Source organism: Lissotriton helveticus, chromosome 7, assembly GCF_964261635.1.
Source record: "Lissotriton helveticus chromosome 7, aLisHel1.1, whole genome shotgun sequence".
NCBI lineage: Eukaryota > Metazoa > Chordata > Amphibia > Caudata > Salamandridae > Lissotriton > Lissotriton helveticus.
The window spans coordinates 1,191,791,436-1,191,817,021 of record NC_136068.1 but is presented as its reverse complement, the minus strand read 5'-3'; the positions used below and the strand labels follow the sequence as shown (position 1 = coordinate 1,191,817,021).

Here is a 25,586-nt window from a genome sequence, read left to right as displayed (position 1 = left end):
GGCTTCAAATAGCGTGGCTGCTAAACACGCCACTCAAAGATGGCGCCCGCTCCGGCCCGAAGTCACATAGGGTAGATGCCCTGATCACGTGACTGCATGTTCCAATAATAACATGTCCGCCTACTTCCACTCAGCGCGCTGACAGAGGAATCATTGCTGCCTGCCGGATCCACGGCTTTATCAAGTTCTCTGGTAAGCTCCCCTACCCCCCGCCCTCAAACGGATTCCCATACCGGACCGAGGGTTAATCATTGTCCCCTTCCATTTCAGCGGATCGCTGACCTTCCCAACCGCTTCCCGGCGACGGCCATCTAGCCGCTCCCGCATTCCGAAATTTACTCCAAAAAGCACTGTTAAGGTTCACGCTACCTTACAAATAAAAGGGTAGGTGGCATCTCCTGAACAAACGCTGTGCCCTCTTCCACATGTGCGGCCCCTAACCGTTTTTCACTTTTCGAACTCTAGATTTCAAGTTTGCCGATTACCGGCACCCCCGCCTTCTGTCAGAAACCACGGAGGGCTCCAGCCCCGTCAGAACCCACGAGAAGCACATTGTTTGTCCGTAATTACCGAGCACAAGGTATGTCCCATACCCCCTACAATCTGGTTTTATACTACCTTGCTAAAACCGAAGTATCTGACGGTTTACCTCTTCAATTACCGCTACGGCCATTAAGCCCCTGCTTGAAGTAACAAGTAAAGCCCCCATGACCCGGCCATCTCGCGCCTTCACGGAGGACATCAACCTCCCCACACCTCTCTCTAGAGGTAGGCAATCTTCCCTCCTTGTCCCAAATAGGACCAAACTAAGGCCTCCATCCAAATAAAGCTACTATAGTTAACCGCCACTCTTTCCGCTCCTGAGTTTAAGTGCACCTTGCTCCCCTCACCACAAACACAGAGGAGTGAGCAAACTTTGTAGTCACTATCATTGCACAAAAACTCCACACCGAGGCAAGCCGTAACACAATCCCATCACTGCGATTCCGAGGACAATGTTTGAAATGTTCACCAATAATGTCCTATAAAATGTTATTTTCACCCCCACCAGCACTGATCACTCACTGCGATTCCGAATTCTATAGTGCTATAGATGGCTAAAACTGACCGCTCTCCCCAGTCAATTAAATTGACCATTTTCTTATTTCTTCTCTGTTTCCTGTTTTTTCCCCTAACAGACGTATTTTACCTTTAATACAGGCAAAACAATTAACTAAGTCCTGAAGATGATCCCTTTATAATTTGAGCACGGGATCGAAACGTCGACTCCTTTGAGTAGACATACAGTGAATTAATGTATATCTGTATTTGTATGTGCTACTCCAGGAGATACTGTTAACTTCTGACTCAAAACAGTACCCTGCCTGCTCTCTTTCTTTGCCTGAAACACCCTTTTCTCTCTCCCCTATCCTCTCTTTCATTTCTCCCGGTACGGCACAGGAGTGTGCCTCACTGTAATGAATTGTTGTTGTACACATGTATTTAGAAGAAGAATCTATTTATCTGATTAATAAATTCCTTGTCCGGCTGGGCAGGGAATATAAGTATATAGCAGCCCATTGTGGTCTATATAATTTTTGTTTATTATTTTGTATACGCTTTGGACCTTTGTCTCCCAAAACTTAACTGATACCCATGGTCCATAGCTACCCGATGGGTTCCCCTTGTTCCTTCAATTAGGGTATGTGGAGACAGCATGACAGTCTGGGAAGGTGTCCAAACCACTGGCATCACCCAGTTCCTCATACCAGTCCATCTCTTGTGGCTGGTGGATTTTTAAGGGATCCTGCTCCCCCACCCAATCCTCTTCATCCATCCCCAACCCTTCAGAAAAGGGCAGGTTGAACTACATGGCGCCATACGGCTCCGTGGGTCCCGGTCTCGGCATCAGGGGATGCCCAGCGGCTCAATGTTATCGGGTATGAGGATTGGGAAGGTGCCGCCGGTGGGTGACTGCGACGCTGAGGACCTTGGCGCTGGACACGCGCCAGGGAAGGTCACTGTGGAGGTGTGGTGGGCGCTGATTTAAGCTCGGGAACAGGTCCAGTCGGATGCCTTGGCACCAGAGCTGCAGCCATGGAACCCAAGGGGACTCCTCTAGTATCTGAGCCTGTAGGGCCCGAAGGCATGCCAGCATGGTCAGAACGTCCAAATACAGCACACTTGTGTTGGAAAACTCTTTAAGCTGAGCAGGGGTTGCACCCGGATGTGGAAAGGGAGGGAAATGCAGAGCCAACCCAGGCACCCGTTCTGCAGAGTGGGGCCCCGAACTCCGAGGTTCCTCCGCCGTGTTGCAAAACAAGGAGGGTGAAATTGAAGCACACTTCGACTTCTTGTGCTTTTTGTGGTGCCTCTTACCTGCCTTCGAAGATTTCACCGAAGAGGACTTCAGTTCGATGGAGCTCGGATCTTCCTCTCGACTGAGACTGGGACCTCCATGGTGCCGGACGCCGGGCCAAGAGCAGCATTAGGGACTGCTCCCTCAAAGCGTTTGGCGCCATGGACCGGCAGTCGGACCATGACTTTGAGTCATAGTCGCACTCCAGGCACCAAAGACACACTAAGTGGGGTCGCGTGACCAACATGGCGCGGTGACAGGCGCCACAGGCTTGAACCCCTAGGTCTTCTTGGATGATATCCTACGAGGAAAAGGGACTCGACAAATAGTTTAAAAAAACGTCTGTCAAAAATTGACATGGGATAGCTCTTTTCAACGGATGGGCGCTATTTGGCGCGGAAGGAAAAGAACTCTAGTCAGAGCGCCATGGTGGCAGTTATATTGACGACAGCGAACCTGACGCAGACAACGTCACGCGGATTCTACTGAAGCCACCTACTTAGGTTCAGGGGTACTGCTAAGAAAAATATTCTGGATCGCCTGGAAGTTCAAAAGGTAAGGAATCTCCAGCTAGATGTCTCTATCAGATAGATGTAGTCCACGGTAAAGTAACATTTTTTCGATTTAGAAACTGGTTTATAAACACAAAGTGTGCGATGAGTGATACACTAAAGGTAAAGATAAAAGATTCAGTGCATTGGCACACTGAACCGAAAGCATAGTAAATTGTACTACAAACATTCCCACATTGCGATTCACAACTGATATGGTCGAACCTTTCACAAATTGTGAGCAGTCACGCAACAGGCAATAGGCCCATTCAATTAAACACAAAGTAAGAGCAGGCGGTAATCCGGTACAAACTATAAAATACAAGCATTGGCAAAGGCAATAGTCCTCGCCTTTAACATGGGAGTGCTGATGTATTACAATGTGGTACTGCTAATGGTATGGAACTGAATCTACAACTTTGGAAAGAAATCTTACCTGGCCGTGTCAAAATCAGCTATAAGCAGTTACTTCTTAACTCACTGAGATATCTTGCAAACGTTTAATAATTTTGTTAATTCAGTGCTCTTTTTGCCATCAAAACAGCCAAACACCATCAGCTTTTTAAGGAGTAAGGGCTATATGCATGAACACATTTTCCCATAAACATAGAATGGGCAAAACATTTTGATGCATCTGGCCCTAAGATTGCCATAGTGACACATGAAATTGATAGCTTGGGCAATCATAGATGATACCTTGTAGAATGAATAAAGAGGAACACATCGAAAGTGACAACATGCACTGAATGAACATGTCCAAAATAGTGAAAGGAAGGAGACGATTAATAACTCCATTACAAGTGGTCACTTGACAGAGATCTGTTTAGTCTATGCCCTACAGGTGCCAAATGAAAACATGCGTAGATAAAAGAAAACATAAAAAGGTGAGAACAAATGAAGAATTATCCTTTACTTATTTCCTTGTACCTTGAGGGCATTCTTTGGAGTCTACCACACCTGAAATCAAAACAGAAGGACTCGAACCCTTTCCGTTCAAACTCTTCCTCTTATAACTTAACCTTTAGGCCACCAGTGAGACTCAATAAATGTGCAAAAGTTGTATCATCTCAGTATTAAAAGAATTGCCATAAAACCTATTCCAAGAATTTGGTTTCACTTCGCAGTTGTACAAACTCAGCTAGGGCAAGCCATCATACAATACCGGCACAACAATCACAATGCACAGATTATGGGGGGACAGCAGTAAAACCTTATTTAGAGGGTAACATTGAATTCTATAAAAGTGAAAACACTTAGTACACGAGGCGGCAGCAATTACAGGTGCCTTTTTCCTTACTTTCATTGCAACAAAGCCTCTAAAAAGGCAATAAAGACTAAAAAAAAGCAGGCTCGCTTTACAACACTTGCCACTCGAGCTGACGGCTAAGAAAATCCTGCATCCGAGCAAGAACACTAGCACAAGCTTAGAAAGCCAATGCAGTAAATGAAAAGGCTAATATCATGAACATACATCCTTCAGGGATTCCCCCTCTCTTAACCATCCTCTCCTAATGAAGCAATCTTCCGCTTATGTTTTTTACTCCCAACAAGCAACGAAATTTAATTCTTGCGAAGAAACTCGATCGATTGCCGGACTGAATAGTGAAACTAGATGTGGATGACTGCTCATGAGAATCAGTGATTTTCAGGTGCGTTTCCCCAGAACACTTAGAGCTGCCTTTAATGAAACTAAATTGAGGGATCAAAGGCAACAAATAAAAGGCATCCCAAATTAAATTTACCATTTAATAGTGGTGCGGTTGCAAGACAATGGAGAAAATTGGGGGGGATTGTTGATGTACTGTGCGCTGTCTTCTAAACCTCAAAACGCTAACTATACAGATCCACTCCAGCGCCTAGGAGTGCGTTTGGTAGCAGATGGAGCTTTAAAATCATCATCCAGTGCATTGAAACAAGCCCTTCCCGCAGCCTGTTTTTTTTAGTAACCAGCGAGCCCGTTATGAAGTGTTCCTGTGTTTTGTTTGTTTTTAACTATCTCAGGATTGGGGAGGGGGACAGGGGTGAGAATGAGTGAGTGAAGGGCAAGGAATTTAAGACATTATTTTAACAAAATGAGGAAATAAAATGCTTAATAAAGATTAAGCAGGTAGGCAATAACAGATAGGATTGATGAACTGGACGCCGCATTGGGTAGATATACTAGCCACACCATATTCCCACATGGGCAGGTCCTGTACTCTCTATACCTACCAGCATCAGGCAATCAGCAAAGCTTAGTAACTGTTGCAGATGGGACAACACAAAGTGCGTGCTCCACGATATGCCAGTCATTTTTACATGCCCTCATATCTAGAACACTTGGCCACATAGTCTTCCCACAAACACAGGTGGATTTGCATGAAACCATAGCAGGTTTCTATTACACAGCCCAACGTCGACAAGAGATGAGCTCTGTAGTTGGTACCCATATATTAAAATGCACCTTATCAGGCACAGAATACCCATGTAGAAATAGAAAAAAACAGAGTTCCCTAAAAGCACAAGCTGTATGCAACTCTGACTACATAATTACAGACCTTTTTGCAAACCATTCTGGCAGTACTCCCAATCCTTCCATGTTTAGACACAGTGTGTTGTAAGCAGAATTCTTGGAGATGAGTAGCTGTTATGAAAGCAGCACATACATACCGAATGGTGTCAATAATCTATCCCTACATCATCAGCATGTACCTAAATAAAACCACCTCTGCTAGGTAGGCTGTTTGTATGCAGTCTCACCCTTGATACTGTCACCAACCAGTCAGCAAAGCAGAAGAGGTACACAATGGCACAAAGTTACAACTTGTCCAAAAGGTACAACTTGTCACGCAGACAGTTAGCGATGAAGTATGCCTTTGGCAGATATTAGATCACTCACAAAAGTGAGGGACCGTAGCAGTATTCACCAGAAACCTCATGTAATATAATGGCATGTTGTGCCAATACTAAGGAGAGTCTCAACATGCCATTACAGATCCAGAGGAGGACTCGAACTATAACAACTACCCATAATGTCCCCAACAACCATTTCTGAGGTAAGTGTTGAACATCTGAAATAATCGCGTACATGATGTAAGTGTATAGAACAATCTTCCTGTTAATTTGACGAAATGACGAAAAATGGAACATAATCATCTTCCAGTTCTGGTAGTACTTGGTAATGATTTTACAATGCTTTTACAATGAATCAAAAATAATGTTACGTCACACGTTATGGTGAAAATATTGATAAACTATTTTTTGCCTTTTTCACCCTAAGCCTATTGTGACTCTCTCACAATTTGCTCCTTCGCCACCAGCACAGAGGACTCTTCACTCTGCTCACTGGGCCGTTGGACAGTCGGCTGCTCTGCCACCAAACCCATGGCCCCCTCACCACTGTAGTGCCATGTCCTTACACAGTTGTGTCTAGATTTGGAGTAACTCACATCTGGGACAGTATGGGGCTGCCCTTGTGTCAGTATCATTCTCAATCCATGAACTACATGTTCCACAATTCATTTCCACAGTCTCATGTGTGCCAGATCCGGAATAACAGGTTGTACTATTGAATGTGAGGGGTATAGCAGCATTTAGTTTACGTGCAAATGATGGCCCTGATGTATGAATGGGGCCTTACTCCATTAATTTGAGTTTGAAGGGATGGTTGATTCCTTAAAATGCGATTGTGCTACATAGCACTGAGGCAGAAGTAGAAATGACTCTTGTCATTCCCTTAGGCTGCTCTCTTTCAGCTCTTCCACTTGTTGGATCCCCTGGGGCTGTGAACTCCTTCCCAAGTACCCGCTCTCTGTGAGCTTTTCTGGTCAGCACTCTTCTAGGCAGGAACCTCTTTTACTGGATTGTGTTTTTAGCAGACGCTTCGAAGGCGGTATCTGTAATTTGAGACTGCTAATTTGAAATTTGCGACTGGTCAGGAATCACATTTTACGGATCAGTAATTTATTGCAATAGTGATTTTTAAGAAACCACAAAATGGTGTAGGCAATAGTGCATATAAATTGCAGCAACAGTTTCTCATTGAGGGCTGGGGAATGTGCCCCCACCCCCGCCAGCTGTCAGCTGCGCAGCAAAAGAAAAATGGCAATAAAAAGATTTCATTGCCATTTTATTTTTCTGATTTTTCAGCAGCAAGCCTACCCCAAGCCCAGAGATATGCAGGACGTGTCCCCTCCTGCCGATTGGCAGGCAGCAAAGGACAGGAGCAGTCTCTGGCTGGATGCTCCAAAGTGTGCATGTCACTATGGCTAGTGGTCTTGTGCCGGCCAAAGTGACATGCACACTTTAAAGCTCTCCACCCAGCTGTTTTAGACAGCAAGGTGGAGACCAAGCACAGGCCTCCGGGGTCTGAAGGGCATCCAGCCAGCCCGCTCCATCCAATCCAGGCACTTCTCTAATGCTGGGTAATAGCATGGGAGCAGCGTCTGGATTGGTTAAGGGAGCTCGACTTCCACAGCAGATTCAGAAGTGGAACACAGAGGAGAACGTGCAGCCATCGGTCCCATGTACTTTGTTTACTTGAAATGTCATTCTAGTTTTTTTTCCCTGAATTTTCGAGAGAGGGGTTGTTTTATTTTGGGTTCTTGAAGGAGGGGTTGTTTTATTTGGGGTTTTTGAGGGAGGAGGTGGTTTTTTTGGGGGGGGAAGTAGTGGGGCACTTCACTCGCCTCACAACTTTCGAATAGTACTAGCCGCCCCTGATAAATTGCCAATTCCCAATTAGCGATTTGTTCATTTTCGCCATTTGAAAATTGATACATGTTATGTTAATACACCCGGCCCATAGTTCCCAGAAAATGGAGCGTGTCTGTTCTACAAATACAATGAATGTTCCGAACTCCCTGGTAATCTTTATATACTTCCCTCGCAGCAGCTCTGTATTTGATGTGGAAAACGAGTTTCCCATTGGAAACCGAAGGCGCGCCACATAAACACTCCTTTTGGCCATGGAGATGTGTCTGCAATAATGCTGTCGCTCACACCGCGTCAGCGGGCACTGTGTGTTCAATAACTGTCAGTAAAAAGGCTTATATGACGAGCTACGTTTCCCCTGATCAGATGGCACTTTATCTTCATTGTCAAGACAACTGGTCCGTAACCCTAGTAACAGCGATCAGAGATTGCTGGAGCTGAGTGGTGAAGCAAATGTCAGGCACAGCCTCATTTGCATGTTTATCTACTCACAGCTTGTGACTTATCTATGTGATGAATTGCACTAGCAGCGCTTTCGCATGCACATTTGTGTGTACCCTTTCCAGGCATGCTCTTTTCACATGTCCATTTGAAGTTAATTCCAACCACTGCCCCGGGAGATACTAAAGCCCTGTTGTGTACATAGGACCACTTCAGTCTACTTCCTTCCAGCCTTCATGTATGAGGCTAGTTCAACAGCCAGAGGTCCAAAGCAAAAGTACTCACTGCGTAATGTCTGCACAATAATACTTCCCTAGTCAGTTTGCTGAATGCACCTCGCTAATTTTAGAGAGGGCGCTGGGCTATTGCGGGGACTGTGCAAACAGGTCAAACCTTAGAACTGCGGGTGAAGGCAGCACACAGAAGTCACTGTGTTCAGGATAAAGCACTCAAAACCTAAAAGCCAACACAACACTTTGGGCAAAACATAAAACATCCTATACAACACAGCGTAAATATGCTGTTTAAACAACTTTAATGCACAAACACCAATTAACCACAACTCAACATCTCGCTGGACATGTTAGATACAACACTGTACAAGCAGGCAACACAACACAGACATGCCAGGGTCAACTCACCGAGCGCATCCCTGTCACGCGAGGTGTAAGGCAGGGCTGCGTCTTGGCCCCCACCCTGTTCTCTCTATATGTGAACGGGGTGGTGGACTTTCTTCTAGAGGAGCCAGCGGACACACCGACCCTGGGGAGGAAAAATATACTAACTTTGTTGTTCGTGGACCACACGTTGTTGATATCCAAGACCCCGGCAGGGCTACAGCGCTTAGTTGACAGATTCCATCACTTTTGCGAAACGCGAGGCCTCATCATAAATGCCAGTAAAACCAAATGTATGGCCTTTAATCCCCATAGGGCATGCAGAAAGGGCCCACTTTTAGGAGGGACTCCCCTCAAAAAGGTTGATACCTTTGACTACTTAGGTATAAAGTTCTCCGATAAAATGTCTTGGAGTCCACACCTGGGAAAGTTGTGGTTGGCCCATAAGCGTATGTCAGGTGCAGTAGTTAAGGAACATCGCCTTTCCCACACAAGACCTATAGCCCCAGCACTCAAGATATACAACGCAAAGGTGGTCAGTGCTGCCCTATATGGCGCCGAAGTATTGGGACACGACAAATTGGACGAGCTTTCCATAGCAGAACACAAATTCATAAGAGACCTAGTGTCAGCACCAAAATACATTCCACTTACCCCACTATTTTTGGATATGGGTTGGAGGTCGATAAGCGACATAGCCAGGTTGCACCCTTTACTATTCTGGGCACGCATTAGGAGGACACCTGAGCTCTCTACATACGCAGAGGCACTCACTGAGGTCACTAGGCTTGACACTGGGGGGAAAATAGGCTGGATACGTGACACCAAAAAGATGCTTTCGGCAATTGGGCTCAGTAGTTGCTGGGACAGTCAGGAACCCCCAAGGAGAGAGGCACTTATACGCCTCTACTGGGAATGGGTTGACCAATGCGATATTAGAAGAACTAATATGGGTAAATTGACAACAGAGTTCTACCTACACAAGCAAAGTAGATACTTTGAACCATACCTGGATTTAATTAAAGTGCCGAGAGATAGAATACTCTACATGCACTTCAGGTACGGTTCTTTCCCAATAGGAGAGGTGACGGTAAAGTGGTCCACCAATAATGGAAAAGGTTGCTCCAGCTGTCTGGCCCCTGTGGAAAGCACTGCACATATCTTGTTTGCCTGTCCGGCATACAAATTATAGCGAGAAAAATGGTTGAGCCCGCTCTGCCGGCAGTTTGGAACACAGGATCATCATGTTGCACTCCGAATTCTCAGAACTGATACCAGACCTTTTAGAACTTGTTGTATGGCAAAGTTCCTGGGCCAAGCGTGGCTAACACGAAGAAAAGGGCTTGCAAAGAAGATGTAGTAGTTCTATTCGTTCAGCCAGCAGCCAATTCTATAAATTATTAACATTTATTATTGAAAACATTATCACGTACAAGCATTTTTATTCTTTTTTAAATGTTGCCAATTCTTCTAGCACTTTGAAGTTTTCGCTGTGTATTTTAAAGTTATGAATTATTTTCCAGTTTTAACTCTATTTCATGATGATTAATTGTATTCGTGTCATTGTACTTTTTTATTTTTTAACCTATATGTAGTCTTGTGGGTGATATTTTTGTTTTTTTTGTGTTGCTTTTATGACATTGTGTCGAAATAAAGCTTGTGATGATGATGACATGCCAAATACTTGGGTATCACCAGACAGACAACACCATACACCAGATCTAACATTCCATGCGCCAACCAACAACAGAACATGCTAAACTGAACTCTCCGCCTAACATAGTGGCAAGAGGCCAGAAGATGTACAACATGACTCCAGAACACAAGACTAACACAACATATAATATGCAGACACCATATTAAAATGTTGTCAAGACCTTGAAAATGGACATCCAACTGAGAAATCGGTTAAAAAAAAGAAAAAAACATATATATATATATATATATATATATATATATATATATATATATATTATCACTCCACTTCGCGTCTAATGCATTTGCATTCTCCTTTCCAAAACACGGACCCAAGTTTACAGTTGTTTTCTTATCTGTTTATTCGCTGTGCCGCTGTATATGTGTGTGTGTGTATATATATATATATATATATATATATATATATATATATATATATAACACATATATATATATATATATATATATACACATATACATACATATATACACCTTTTGTTAAAAAAGGAACTTCAAAACCATAAATAGACTACTGAAGTTTGAACTTAATAATCAAACCACACTGCTTTGTGAGAGAACCCTCAACATCAACGTGAGAACGAATCAGACCCTGATAGCAATATAAGGCCATGCTACGGGAAGAAAGTACATTATATGAATACGACCAAGACAACAACCATAACAAAATTAACATATTAACTAATTGTATGAAGGTGACCAGTACACACCTGAATTGCATTAGCACAGATGATACTACACAAAACACATCTAAGGGACGATTAATAATAATTGTCCGCTGGAAGATACATGTTCAAAAACTAGTAGTAAAAAGGCCCATATGACGTTTAAGGACTTTATTCTCAAAATTAGACTCATTAATGTGAGAATGGTGGAAAGGATCAAAATCAACTTTTGAAAACATATTCTTTCTCAGAAAGAGAATGGTAAAGTCTCGGAGCAGACGTGGTAGAGAACCACGCTGTACATGCAGATGAGCTGCTTTGCAATATTCTGGTGAATCCTAGTCTGGTGAGGCCGAGAGAGGACTAAACATTGAAGACTTAAACAGAGCGACTTCTGAAAGAGTGGAGACTAGACGGAACAAAGAGCGTGGACAAGTGAAGAAAAACTAGCGACACAGGTAGAGCCTCGACTGCGCATGTGCTAGGGCAGTGGGCTCTGTCACTGTAAGCCATTTCTATCCATAAACTGAAGTCATAAACGCGTCTAATACTTGTTAAACGCTCAGGGAAGTGGGGACAGACCAGCACCTAGGACATTACTGTTAACTGGGGAATCTTCACAGCAGACAGAACGTGGGCCTATAGAACACTGTGAAAACAAGGGCGTTGCTACCAGTGGTGCAGCTAGTGCAGCAGCACCAGGACACTTTCAGTGCTTTCATTTAAAGCAGTTTATTTAGCAGTCAGATTCATTTTTGCAAGCGCCTTTGCCTGGCTCTGAGAGCTCTTTTCTGCAACAGTTTTAGTCTGAGGTAGGGTGGTGCATCCAGGCAAATGATGGGAAGACTGGAAGGCACCAGGCAGACTGGCCTCTTGGGAAACTGAGCAGGCTGCAAACACGTCAGTGTTTGGTGGAGGAAGGGAAAGAGAAACAGAGGGCGGACACTGAAAGAGATGACAGAAGATATGCTACACTGGTGAGAAGAGCAGGGGGGAGAACAAAGAAAAAAAAGCATTTGCAATGCAATAGGTTTCGCATTTATGTGACTTTGAGTAGTTGGCATTGTAAATGGCAATGCCTTTCATTTGTGTTTTGGATTTAAAGCATAAATAAAAGGTATTGTCATTTACAATGCCAATAGCAAAAACTTGCGTAAATGCAAGACCTATTGCATTCCAAATGCTTGTTTCCTATTTCTTTACATGTTGAAAGCGCCCCCCCGCCATTTCCTTTTGTTTCCACTACTTTTGTTGCAATCGCTTCAACTGCACGGGTGTCGCAATTGCATAAAAAGTAAAGAAAAAGAAAAACACCTTTTTTCTATTTTTTACTTTTGATTCAATCATGACCCCCACAATTGTAACAAAAGTAATGAAAAAGAAAGAAAATTGGGGGTGGCCGCTTTTAGTATGTAATGAAATGGTAAACAAGGGATTTTTGAAACATGCAGCAGGGGTGCAAAAACAAATACACAAGGAACTTTTGTGATAGGTGTGTGGCTGCTAGGCTCGACCTAAAAAGAGGAAAGTGGAGAACAGAGCCAAAAGGGCAAAAGATAGAAAGTGTGAAAGTAGCAAGAAAAGGAAACAAGCGAAAGGGGAAGTCAATTCAAAGAATCTTTATTCAACCAATCGAGGCCATAAAAGACACATATCAATACAATACACAGAAAACATCTTAAAACAGGTTAAAAACAGCAGCATCATCTCCTGCCAAGTAACATAGCATTAAAATAATGTGCTAACCCTTATTTAATACAGGTAAAACACTCAGCAGAGTAGAAAAGCAGCTGATGAATCAGACTACCAGCATACATAAAAAGTGCAAAGTGTGTATGAAATGTAAATACAGCATGATCAAAAACAACAAATATCTAAAACTGAGGTCCTATTACATCAATAAAACAGACATAGGTACTCTTCCATTAAAAAGGGAAGTCGAACGGAGAGAAAGGGATTTACATTAAGAAAAAGGGTAAGGTTCATGTAAGCAAGTGCTCTGGTACTAGGTGTGTGGCGGGTACTGCGGCACCCCTAAAACTGGAGACAGATGAGAAAGAGGATGGAAAACAACAGGCCTTTTAATCAGTTTTGTTTTTGAGCTGCATTAGCGGTTTGTTCAAAAGCAGTGAAAAGTCAGTAGTAAATAGCAGGCGCTCAATGGTAAATTGCATGAGGTCACTGCACATTTGATGGTCATGTACAGCTTCTGTCACATTATGCGGCTTCAAAGAGACAGCATTGCTTATTTTCATCACTCCTGTGATCTGGTCCTATGGAGGGTGAAATAATTTGGCGTGTGAAAGACACCCATGTTCGATTGCTGCTTTTAAAATGTTTTAATTGTTAAAAATTAAACTCTCGTTGAGATTTTAATTGTAGTGTGAGATGGAAGGCAGTTTCAGAGTAGGGTGAGAAAACAAAACAATAGTGAAACCACTCTGATTTATTCATTACCTCTTTTAAATAACTCTGTTTTAATAACGATTGGAACAATGTATCCAGATACTTAGGAATATTACAACATAATCTGCCAATGCACCACCTTTTTGCACAAACTCCGTGAGACTAACATCTCATTCACTTGCTTCGCTCATGCAAACACAGGCTCCCCAATTAAAAGTTTTGGTTATTTGCTGCACTCGCTCGTTTCTTAACACTAGGATATTTTGTTATAAGCCTGTATAATTTGAGAGGGTTGATGCCCCTACAAACTAAACCCAGCAAGAAAAGTGTTCCAGCACCCTTGCAAAGTGGCAGGCATTAGGATGTGGGTGAGAACAGGAGGCAGGAGATGGGGGGAACGAATGACAAGATTTAGATGTGAAAGAGAAAGGGACAACGTGCATCGAGAGGACGGAGATGAAGGGGTTGTTGGAGGAGAGAATGGCAGGATATAGAAGAGAAAGGACCTGGTAAGGGAGAAGGGGTGAGGGAAATCGGGAAAATCAAAAAGAAGGGATTTAAAAAAGCGCGGAGAAGAAAAAGTACAAAAGAATTGAAGTACATATAGACAACTGAAAAAATTGAAAGCAGAAAGGGATAAGGCGGAGGGAGAATGAAAGCGGAAGTAGGCGAGAGTACAGAGGAATGCAGATAGGGAGGAGAGAGAGGGAAGACAGGCAGAATGAGGATCTCGGAGGCCTTTAAGGAGTGAAGTAGGTGATGTGGCACCCATGCCTGGGTCTACAAGGGGTCCACTGACTGCCAATGATAGCCATCTGTTAACGTAGACCGGGGGAAGTGGGCGCGTTTTCATACTCGCATTAGGACTCATGATACCTTTGATACCCCACTGTGTGAAAATGGCACACACCACACAAAATAAGGAAACAGAATACTCCCGTTTACTGATAACACAAAATAAATGAAAAATAATATGCCCTGGTCTCGTGGCACAGAAACTGAGCGGTTGTACACTGTGAAACCAGAGAGAGGACTTACAGAGAAGGCCCCCCTAAGATAATCAATAATGGCCTGGGGCAATAATCGGTAATTAATGCTCTCTGGACAGACGTGACCTAATGCCACTTCCCTAGGACTCAGTAAAAAAATAGACCCCAGAGTGGAGTACTGTTTCTGGCTGGCCCCTGCCCACATGTTCACTTACTAGAAATCTGCATGTCAGTGTAACCTTTCTTCCTCATAGCCGAGACACTAAACACCTGCTCAAACAATGTAGCTGCTGTTCGGCTTCTGCGGGCTGGCTCTGCAAACAGGACTTTGAGCTGGTAAGACAAACAACGAGGAGACCTTATAAACGGCTATGACAACACTGTGACCAATAAAAGATGGCGGCCCACAAAGCCATCGACCACTGGCACGCAAACCACACTCTTCAGAGAGATCCCTGGCACAGACAAGGAGTCCGGGGCCCATCACTCTACAGTCTCTCTGAGCATAGGTCGTTGGGGGGGGGGGGGGGGGGGGGGGGGGAATGGAGGAGTGGACAGTAAGAGCTTCATACTCACCAGTGTCAAGTCATCACCTCGACTTTCTACACCGTGGCTCTCCGCTTCCTTTTCCTTTTTTTTTTATTGTTCCCAGCAACAAATTACATACAGCTTTATATCATCCAATAACGAAGAATACATACAATACATCCATGCATAAATAAGTAAATAAAAGGCAGCTTAGACCAGTAATCCAAAATGACACAACTAACCAATATACCATTCAATACATTTCGTATCAATCCTCATAATATTCCCGAAAAGCCCCCCAAATATTTCTGTCTCTTCCTAAGACCTTTGACCGAAAATAGCCCCCATTCCAATTAATACAAATTATACATTCGAGCTCTCCATACTTCAAATTTTGGAGGATCTTTCTGAAGCCACTCAGCTGCAATACAAAGACGAGCTACAGTCATAGAAAAAAAAGCAAATATCGATGTTGATTAAGACCATTCAGAGAGCTATTTGTAGACGTCTTACCCAATAACATCATAGAAGGAGTAATGGTCAAAGGAAGCTTTATAACCAATGACAAAAACTTTTCTATATCTGTGATATATCTATGTAGTTTATCACATTTAAAAAAAACATGAATACTCTCAGCATCAGCCTCGCCACATCGAAAACATTTCCCCTCGTCCCCACTCCCTCACTTAACCATCCGTGCGGGGGTATAATATAAATCAAATAAAGTCTTAAAAAACTGAATTTTCAAATTCGCAGACATCGATAATTCTCTAGACATACCAATAAGTTCCTTGATCAAAATGTCTGATTCTCCCAATCCTTCCCTCCATTTCCTATTGTGCCCATCAAGATCATCTGGTCTTCCAGCAAGCAAAATCTGATATAATGCTCCAATTTTAAGCTGTCGTCTAACCCCCTCTACAACATCAGCAGGTCGCATATTAACCTTGATTCGAAATAAAAAGTCCCTAATTTGCAAAAATTTAAAGAACTGTGCTCTGGGAAGATCGTATTGCAAGGCTATCTCAGCAAATGTTTTACATAAACCATCAGAAGAATACAGGTCCACTAATTGCCTGATACCTTTCTTCCTCCAAGTTTGCGAAACATTATCCCCAAATATTCCAGGCAAATATTTGCATGCATTCAGGGGTGTATAATATGAGATTTTCCCAATTGTCTTTAGTTTTCGAATAGTTTTCCAAACTTTAAATGCACTAATCAATACTTTAAATCGTGTTTACTTTTAAAATAACTACCATCCAGTTCTGAAAACAAGTATTGTTTAGCAATTGGACCTATAAAGACTTCAAAAATTGTAGGTGCCAAGGCATTATTACCTGCTCCCTCCCCAGTGAGTAACACCCGCATTGTCAGTAAAAAACAAGTTACGTAATATAAAGCAAAATCAGGTACTGCAAGGCCCCCTCTCTCGAGAGGTAAGGTCATAAATCTCATCGCACGTCTGGGCCTGCCAGGACTCCATATACATTTCCCACAGATAGACTGCAAATATTGTAATCTAGGCTTTGACACTTCCAAGGGTATCGACCGAAATATATAAAGGACCTTGGGGAGGACATTAATTTTGATGATATTACAGCGTCCAATTACTGTAAAATACAAACGGTCCCATCGATCCAAAGAGGCTTTTACTTTATGTATGAGCAGATTCCAATTTGCATCCATTAACTCAGCCATCGAGACTCTAATCTGTATACCCAAATAGGTCACCTCTCTGACTACCCTTTCATCTTCCTATAATATACTATCAGAACATAGAATTTGCATTTTTGACTCATTTAATTTATATCCAGCAACCGAGCCAAATTCTTTGGCTAGGCGCTCAATTCTCCTTAATCGCCAGAGATGGGTTCACTGTCGTCACGGCTATATCGTCCGCGTACGCGAAAACTGAAAATTGATAATCATACACCTGAAACGGAGGGATACAGATATTATGCGACAATTTTTCTATGAAAGGATTTATATAAAGAGCAAACAATAGGGGTGAGCAAGGGCAACCCTGTCGGGTGCCCCTAGTTATATTCACCGTGTCCGAAAGCATCCCCATTACCGAGATCCTAGCAGTAGGATCTTTATATAACGCCTGCAATGCTACGATAATTTTTTTACCAAATCCAATTTTCTCCAAAAGTTGCCACAGATAATCCCATTGGACACGGTCAAACACTTTCTCCGCGTCCAATAAAATCAATGCTAAATCCCTCTTTTCAGTCCCTGCAATGTCAAATAACGTTACGACTTTGTTCACGTGTGCCACCGTACCCCGCATAGGAATAAAACCATGTTGGCTCAATGAGACCAGGGGCGTTATAATTCTAGACAAACGGCTGGTCAACATTTTAGAATATATTTTGTTATCACTATTCAGTAAAGAAATTGGGCAGTATGATCCCACTAGTTCTGGCAGGTTATCCTTTTTACAGAACACAGCAATTGTAGCATCTGACCATGACCTGGGTGGATGTCCAGCCTGTGGTAGCTGTACTACCTTTAACATCTCTTCTTTAATTAAATAAAAAAACATCCTATAAACCTCCCCCGGAATAGTGTCTGGCCCTGCCGCTATGCCCAGTGCTAAACTTTTAACCACAGTTTCCAGTTCTTCCATTGTGATCGGCCACTCAAGTTGCTTCACAGAAGAGGGATCTAATAATTGTAATCCCTCTTCAAAAAATACATTCTGATACCCAGCAGTTCCCTGCTGCTGCGTATAAAGAGCAGCATAAAATTGTTGAAACATTGAGAGTAACTGCTGGGGGTCAGAATGGGGCTCCCCGTTCAGACTCAGAGCCTGAATATTTCGAGCAGATTCCTTCATTCTAAGTCTCATAGCCAGCCGTTTCCCAATAGTTTCTCCAAATTCGTGACTTTGTTGCTTAAAAGTCAAATACTTCCTAGCGTTCTCAACACTCCAATACCTCAACACATTAGCCCGATGTTTTGCGACACTGTCTATTAGACCAGCCAAATCACTCTGGCCTGAAGCGATACCCTTCATTAAAGCACCTTCCGCCTCTGTCAATGCCTCATAATATCGAGCTAGCTCCAATTTATGTTTTTTTTGCTGAGCTAAGCTAAAACTTAAAACTTCCCCCCGAAAACAAGCCTTAAAAGTATCCCAAACTGTGACAACAGATGCTGTGCCGTTGTTATTTTCGAAAAAAACCTTAATCCAATTACCAATATATTCCTGAAATTCTTCATTTAAAAACAATTTCCGATCAAATGTAAAGTTATTGAATATAGATCTCTTCCTCCCTAAAGTTATTCAAGAACAATTGGTGCATGGTCCGACGAGACCCTTGGGTAAACATGAATTGTTGCATCTGTCAGTAATGAAGTAGGGGCAAAAAATAATCTAACCTTACTAATTTTTTATGAGGATGGGAATAAAAAGTATAGCCGATATCACCCCCCCCCCTTATTTTTCCCCATACGTCCACCAACCCATGATCACATAGTAAATTATAAAGTGCTTTAAAAACTTTGGGCTTCCGTCCACTATATTTATCAGGCCCATCCTGTATTGCTTGATTGGTTAAATTTATATTTATATCGCCACAGATAATCAATTCGGCATTAAGCTCAACTAAAACTCCCGCATCCTCAACATTAGAGCCATATATAGTGCAAAGCGTAATTTTACGTCTCTCCAAACCACATTCAGCTATAGTCCATCGCCCATTTTTGTTCGATATTATTCGGCCAATCTTAACAAAATTCCGCCTGGCCAGAATAGCTACCCCCCGAATCATACTAGTTTGACCAGATGCAGAAATTAAAGTAAACACCAACTTGCTGATGATACCCCTCTTAACCCAAGGGATATGGGTTTCCTGTATGCATAATAAGTCAGGCCTTATGTGTCGTAGCTCTGCAGCCACTTTTTGTCGTTTAGCTACATTATTAAGACCCGAGACATTAAGTGTCCGCTTCCTTTTCCAACCACAATATAAGGCCTTTCACAAACTTGCCAAGTGGCTGCCTTCACTAAGTTTCCTTTCCTCGTCCTTGGAGCTCCGAACTACAGACGGAACTGCCCGGCCTCTGCATTATCGCTGCTCAAGGAGGAACAGAAAGTCTCAACAGGTTGAGTAAAACTCTTTTGTGGTAAACTGTTGAATAAAGCAGCTGCAGCAGCACTCAAAAGCATCGACATCAAACTTATCAACGAAGTACCAAAAATGCAGACACTTGGAAATATTTTAAGCTTAAGTGGCTTATGATTAGGGCTCCAGGTTTTGTGGTATTTTTTTTTTTTTTTTTAACATTTCCATCTTTATTTATCTTTTTTTTTTAAAACAAATTTTATTCGTCAAATGAGACATATAAAACAGGGCTCTCACCCTTCACTCCTGTACCCTTCTCTGTGCTTTTCACTCCTTCTCACTCTTTTGCCTTCATCCTTGTGCCTTTTCTCCATTCTCTCTTGATGTCTCTTTGTGCCAATTCTCCACTCTCTCTTTGTGCCAGTTTTCCACTCTCTCGCCTTGTGCCAGTTCATACTGATTTTCCACTAATTCTCTAGTGCCTCTTTTTGCCCTTGTTCCACTCTCCTTGTTTGTGCCTCTTTTTGCTCATTTTCCCTGTGCCCCCTTTTCATTTATGTCCATTATCCATTGGTTACACCTGCGCTATCCCGCCTCTCATGCTTTCCTGCCACCAGCCTCTCACAATCCTTCCCTGCATATCCCTCATGTGCCTTCTCCCTCCTCCTGTGCTCTGCCTTTCCCTAGCCCTGTACTCCACTCCACACCTCACAAGATCTACTTAATAGCGGCCGATGTACGACTGCGCAGGCGAAATGCCAAGAGTATGCTGAAGGCAAGCCCATAAACGTCCACCCATGCCTGGAGCCACCCAGTACCACGGACCTGGAATGACAGAATGGCGCCATTACACCATCTCCTGAATGCACTCAAAACATCATGCCGTCACAACAGCTAGTTCCGCACCTCTCCTCGTTCCACGGTAGGACTTTTCTCATGCACTCACTGTCATTTCACCTGTAGCAACATGCCCACCCCATGCACCACACATGCCTCGTCCCATCTACTATGCAAGCTTCTCAACACGAGATCTCTAAAAAAACATGCCACCAAGATCTGGGACACCATTGATACGCACTCCCAGAACATCATCTTCCTGACAGAGACATAGCTAACCCCCACATCGGCACCAACCATCACCACAGTCATCCCACCAGGCTATAAGATCTCCCACCAGGACAGACTGAACAAGCCAGGAAGAGAACTTGACATCATCCACAAGGACTCTATCACTTGCACCACCTCCATGACGAGAACACAACCTTCAAGGAACTTATGCACTTCTGACTACAGTCCGGCAACTACACCACCATCCAAGGCACCCTAGCTTACTGACCCCCTGGACCACGCACCACATTCAGCAATCTCCTCATAGACTTAATTTCCCCCATTGAATCAGTTTAAACAATGTCGTCTTACTCAGCGACCTCAACTTCCATCTTGACAACTGAAAAATCCCATTTCCACTGCCCTATTCGAGGGCCTCAATATCCTAGGACTCACCCAATCATCCAAGGCCCTACCCACGACGCAGGACACACCCTTGACCCCATTTTGACAGCTAGCAACTAGGTCATGTACAGTCACCTCACTCCGCTCACTTGAACAGACCAGCCCATCATCCACTTCTTCATCAACACACCCCAACCCCCTCCACCCTCCACAGCCATGACTACTAACAATCTCAGGTGTAGCTGGAACAAGATAAAGGACACACACTGGACTAACACCCTCAATGCCCACCAACCAAACCTCATTGGCGATCTGCATGCCAACATCAAAGCATTCACCAACTGAGTCACTACTGCCGCAGACACCGTAGCCCTCCTTGAAAAATGTCAAACACTCAAGACTAAACAAACAAACCAGTTGGTACACCGAAGAGTTAGAAACTCAAAATGCTACTGCAAACAGCTGGAGAGAAAATGAAGAACCAGCCAAGACACCACTGCAGAAACACAAGTCAAGAAAAACAGCCCTAGTTCTTAGACTGGAAAATAGCTACAACAACTGCAAAATGATCTTCAACATTGTTAAAGAATTCACCAACCTCTCCAGTCGCCACCAACTCCATCACCCCTTTGCAAGACCTCTGCCTCAACCTCTCGGACTACTTGCACAACTAAATCCTCAAGATCTACAGCAGCTTTGACCCCATTGCAAGACGCAAGAGCTCATCAACCAGCTGCCCACCAACACCAAATCAGACCACCAGACCACAAACTGAAAACTCCGCACCCCATAGACACTGCCGAAATAATGAGTACAATCCACTCCAGGGCCTCCATCAACCCTTGTCCCCACCATATCTACAACCTAGGAGGAACTCTGATCAGCTCCCACCTCACCACCATCAATACCTCCATCCAAAGTGAACCCAAAAAAGCTCAGCAACAACAAACCCATTTCACTCCTGCCCTTCCCATCCAAAGTCGTGGAGAAAGTTATCAACAACACTCTCCAACCATCTTGAACAACACCATCTATTAGACATCTCACAGTCGGAATTCTGCAGTAATCAAAGCATGGAAAACGTTGTTATCGCAGCAACTGATGACATCTCGACCATCAAGGCTAAATGGGAAACCACAGCACTGGACCTCTCCACAGCCTTCAGCACTGTCTCCCACAGCACCCTCATCACAAGATTACACAATTCGGAGTACATGGACACTCCCTGAGATGGTTGGCCTCTTTTCTCTCTGATAGGACCCAGCAAGTCAGGCTCTACACTTCTGAACCCAACAACATAATCTGCAGAGTCCCTCAAGGATCATCACTGACCCCTACCCTTTTCAACGTTTACACGGCGCCACTTGCCCACGTGATTAGATTCCACAGAATGAACATTGTTTCCTACGCAGAAAACACCCAGCACCTACTCTCCCTTACACAACCACAACACCAGGACCAACTTCACAACCTGCGGGGGGCGTGGCTTAACAAAATGTCCGGCTAGATGTATTTAAGTCCAGCTCCTGCCCAAGTGTTTCTACAATCCTTTAATATCTTGGCACTTTTCACTCCATGACGGTGCTCACGAGGTGAGGAGCCCCCCCGGACACATCGAATTTATGTGGGGATCGCTACTGGTGGTGGGGAGAGACCCGGCGGCCTGCTGTAACCCCGATTGCGCCCATGACCAGCAAATGGCGGCCGCCGCGCGTTGAGCCTGCTGCCGTCCGATCGAAGACCCTCGGGGTGACTGGGGCCCCCCCCGCGGAGGTGAGAGAGGGAGCGAGCGATCCCTGGCGGAACAACTCGAACGACAGCTGGTGTGGAGGAGCTGCTGGCTGTGGGTGCCGCCGCGGACCTCCGAGGGCGCCCCTATGCGAGGCCAGAGAGGAGAGCCCTGTGCACGTCCCCGCGCCCCCGGGGCGCCGACCAGGAGCCCGAAGACCGAGCCCGCGTGATCTGGGCGGCCTGAGCTGTGATTTTTCCTCTCCCCCCACCCCATCAGGGACTGACGGGCGCTGTGGGGCCCCCAGGCCTGGGGGTGACCGGGTGGTGGACGGCGGCTGCAGAGGCGAGAGGCCCTGAGGACCGGGGGACCCCCCCTGTGGGGAGAAGCGCGGTGCTAGACGATCCTCAAGAGGTCAGTGGGGGCGATTGACGGCAGCAAGGCGCGGCTGGCAGACGAGGCGCCGTGGTACCGGCGTGGGAGTTGTGCGTGAAGGTGAGGCCTACATACATTCCGACGGCTCTGGGGTCGCCGCGGAGTCCGCAGAGGAGGAAGCGCTGACTGGGACCGGGCTGCCTGGGTGCCTTTTCCCCCTCCACACCCTGGTTGGGGACAGCTGCATCTGTTGGGGCCCCCAGCTGCGGGGGAGACCGGGTAGTGATCGGTGGAGGCACGGAGCGGACCAGAAGAGAGGACTGGGCCCCCCCCGGGCTGGCTGGGGTGGCGTGCTATTCCGAGGTGGGGGCCGGACGATAGTGCGGTGACCCGCAGGCTAGACTCTGAACGCTGAAGCCTGCCCCCCTCCGCCTCGCTCTTTGATGGTGTGGCGACCGGGGCGTCCCCGAGGTGGTACCAGTGAGGACTGGTGGTCCACGGGACAGCGGCCGGCCGGGGGCCTCACCTCCAGGTGCCCTGTGGCTGAACCAGACGGACCCTGGATCGCTATTGTCAGGGCTGAACTGCAAATCCCAGGGAGATAATGCCAGAAACGCGAGCCCCTCCTGGAGGGTGTCCGGGGGATAGCCCCCGGTGGCCCACACTATTATGGGAAAGGACCGACCGACCGACGAGGGGAGCCCAGGCAAACAAGATTGTACAGTATACGGTCCCTGGCCCTACAGCGGCGGAGCATCCTGGAATGGATCGGAGGTTGGAGGTCCCCCCAGACGCGGCGGCCCGGGACAAAGCTGATATCCTGGCGGCGAATCGTGACTCCAGGGTAGCATTGGAAAACAAGATGGACGGCATGGCCATGGATATCACCCACTTACGCCTCAACCTCAGGAAGGTAGCCAATAGGGTCACCACCACGGAGGGAGATTTGACTGTATTACAAACTGAGGTTAGACAGATGAAGGAAACGATTGCGGCTCTCCAGGATCACACCGCCGGATTGGAGGATCGGGCTGAAGATGCAGAAGGACGGTCCCGGAGGAACAATCTCCGCTTCCTGGGATTTCCTGAACGAATAGAGCGGCTGGCGGCGGATCTCTTTCTTGAGGACTGGCTTGGCAAGGTCTTCCCAAATCTGCAACTCTCCAAAATGTTTGCGATAGAGAGGGCCCATAGAACTCTGAGGCCGCCGCCGAAACCGGGATCTCCACCTAGGGCCATAATAGCCCGGTTCTTCAATTTCAGAGACCGGGACGTGATCCTAGAGCACATCCGCAAGACCGGCCCGCCCAGATATGAGAACCACGACGTACATATTTTCCAGGACTACACTACGAAAGTTCAGGACCTCCGGAACGACTTCCTGCAGGTTAAACGGCGGATGCGGAGTCACGACATCAAGTACAGTCGGCTCTTCCCAGCCAGGCTCTGAGTAAAGCATGGTGACCGGACACACTTTTTTGACCGTCCCTCGGACGCAGAGGATTGGATGGACTCGCTGGGCCTGGCGGCCACGACCACACACAGGGCTGGCAGGAACAAAGGCAGCGGAGTGCACGACGGCGGAGCCAGCGACGTGGTGAGGGAGGTCAGCCCCCTGGAGGGCATGCCGTCATAGAGAGCGGACGCATCACGATGGGTCCGGATGGCACCCTCCGGGCAGGACCAAAGGCGATCCCAAAACAGAACCAATTCTCCCCTCTGTGTTTGGTGCAGGGAACGCAGTCGGACTCAGGGGGAGTCGCCAGCCACGCTCCCGGCTCTGCACAGGACAACTGACTGGTAATCCAGGTGGACCGAATGGGACGCAAAGGGTCTTGGACACTGTGAGTATCTCTATTCTCTAACCTGGGGGGATTAATGCAGCCTGCCGAGTTAGGATTGGGGCTGTTCCCCGGAGAAATAGGAGTATAATGCTAAGGGGAGGGGGGTGGGGCTGAATACCGATTTATCACAGTGACTGTACTATTGTGCTAAATTCCAGCTTACAAGGGCGATTGTTGAGTGCTGAGGTGGCCAGCTAGGGTTCGGCCGGGCAGGGCTGCACGGTACCAGTCAGTCGGCAGAAGATTCAACTACGGGGTGAAGGGACTCTTCTGGACTATAACGGATTCAAGTGTTGTGTTTATCTTGGTTTCTACACTAATTGCAAGTTGAAGGGGTGGGTCTGAGGGGGGGAGTATCTTTGGGGCAGGGTTCGGGGTCTCCTGACCAGGTTCGGATTGGGAGATGCGGCACTAACGCCTGTGGGTGGGTGGGGTTGAAGTTCCTTGTTTTGCTTCTGGGAGAGATGCTGCCGGGTCACTATATTACCTTGTCTTGAAATGTCCAAGTTGTTTACTTTTTGGAGGGTCATGTCGCACTGTGGAGTGGGTTCCAATGAGCATCAAGGGAGCGTTACATATTCGAAAACTGCTAACTTCTGATGGGCGATACACATAAACTTGGAATGTCAGGGGGCTCAATAATATGATTAAGCGGATGAGGGTGAACACCTATCTCCGGTGTTATGGGGTCAGTTTTGCATTACTCCAGGAAACAAACCTCTGGGGGGACTGCCTTAAGTATGTCCAGCATAGATGGCGGGGACAGTTCTTTGCCACATCTTCCTCCGGATTCGCCAGGGGAGCTCGGATTTGGGTGGCACCGGGGGTCCCCTTTAAGGCCTTACATACGAAACTGGATCCGGAGGGCAGATTTGTGATAGTGGTGGGCACTCTGGATGGGCGTAGTGTGTGCTTGGTGAACATTTATGCCCCCTATACCGATGATGGGGAGTTCCTGGGCCAAGTGATCGGACAGTTGGATATAGACCCAGACACTAAGCTCCTCGTAGCAGGGGATTTTAACCGTGCGTTTGACGGGGACTTGGATAGAAGCCCCCCAAAGGTAGACGCCTAACCCAAAGTTAGAGCCGCAATGACCCAGATGCTTGATGTATGGAGGCACCGTAACCCTGCTCATCGGGTGTACTCGTGTTACACGCCTGCTGCCAA

General features: G+C 45.7%; 1 protein-coding gene across 3 annotated transcripts in view; it reads right to left on the bottom strand.

Moving 5' to 3' along the window:
- TEX2 (testis expressed 2) overlaps nt 1-25,586 on the bottom strand; it is a 664,178-nt gene that overhangs the window by 421,457 nt on the left and 217,135 nt on the right. Inside the window, exon 1 of one of the 3 annotated variants that reach the window (XM_078654348.1) lies at nt 14,628-14,747. The exons of the other annotated variants lie outside the window; for them this stretch is intronic. The gene's annotated coding sequence lies outside the window, so the exon portion shown is untranslated. Of the gene's footprint in view, nt 1-14,627; nt 14,748-25,586 lie in introns of those variants that run through there. 3 annotated transcript variants of the gene reach the window in all.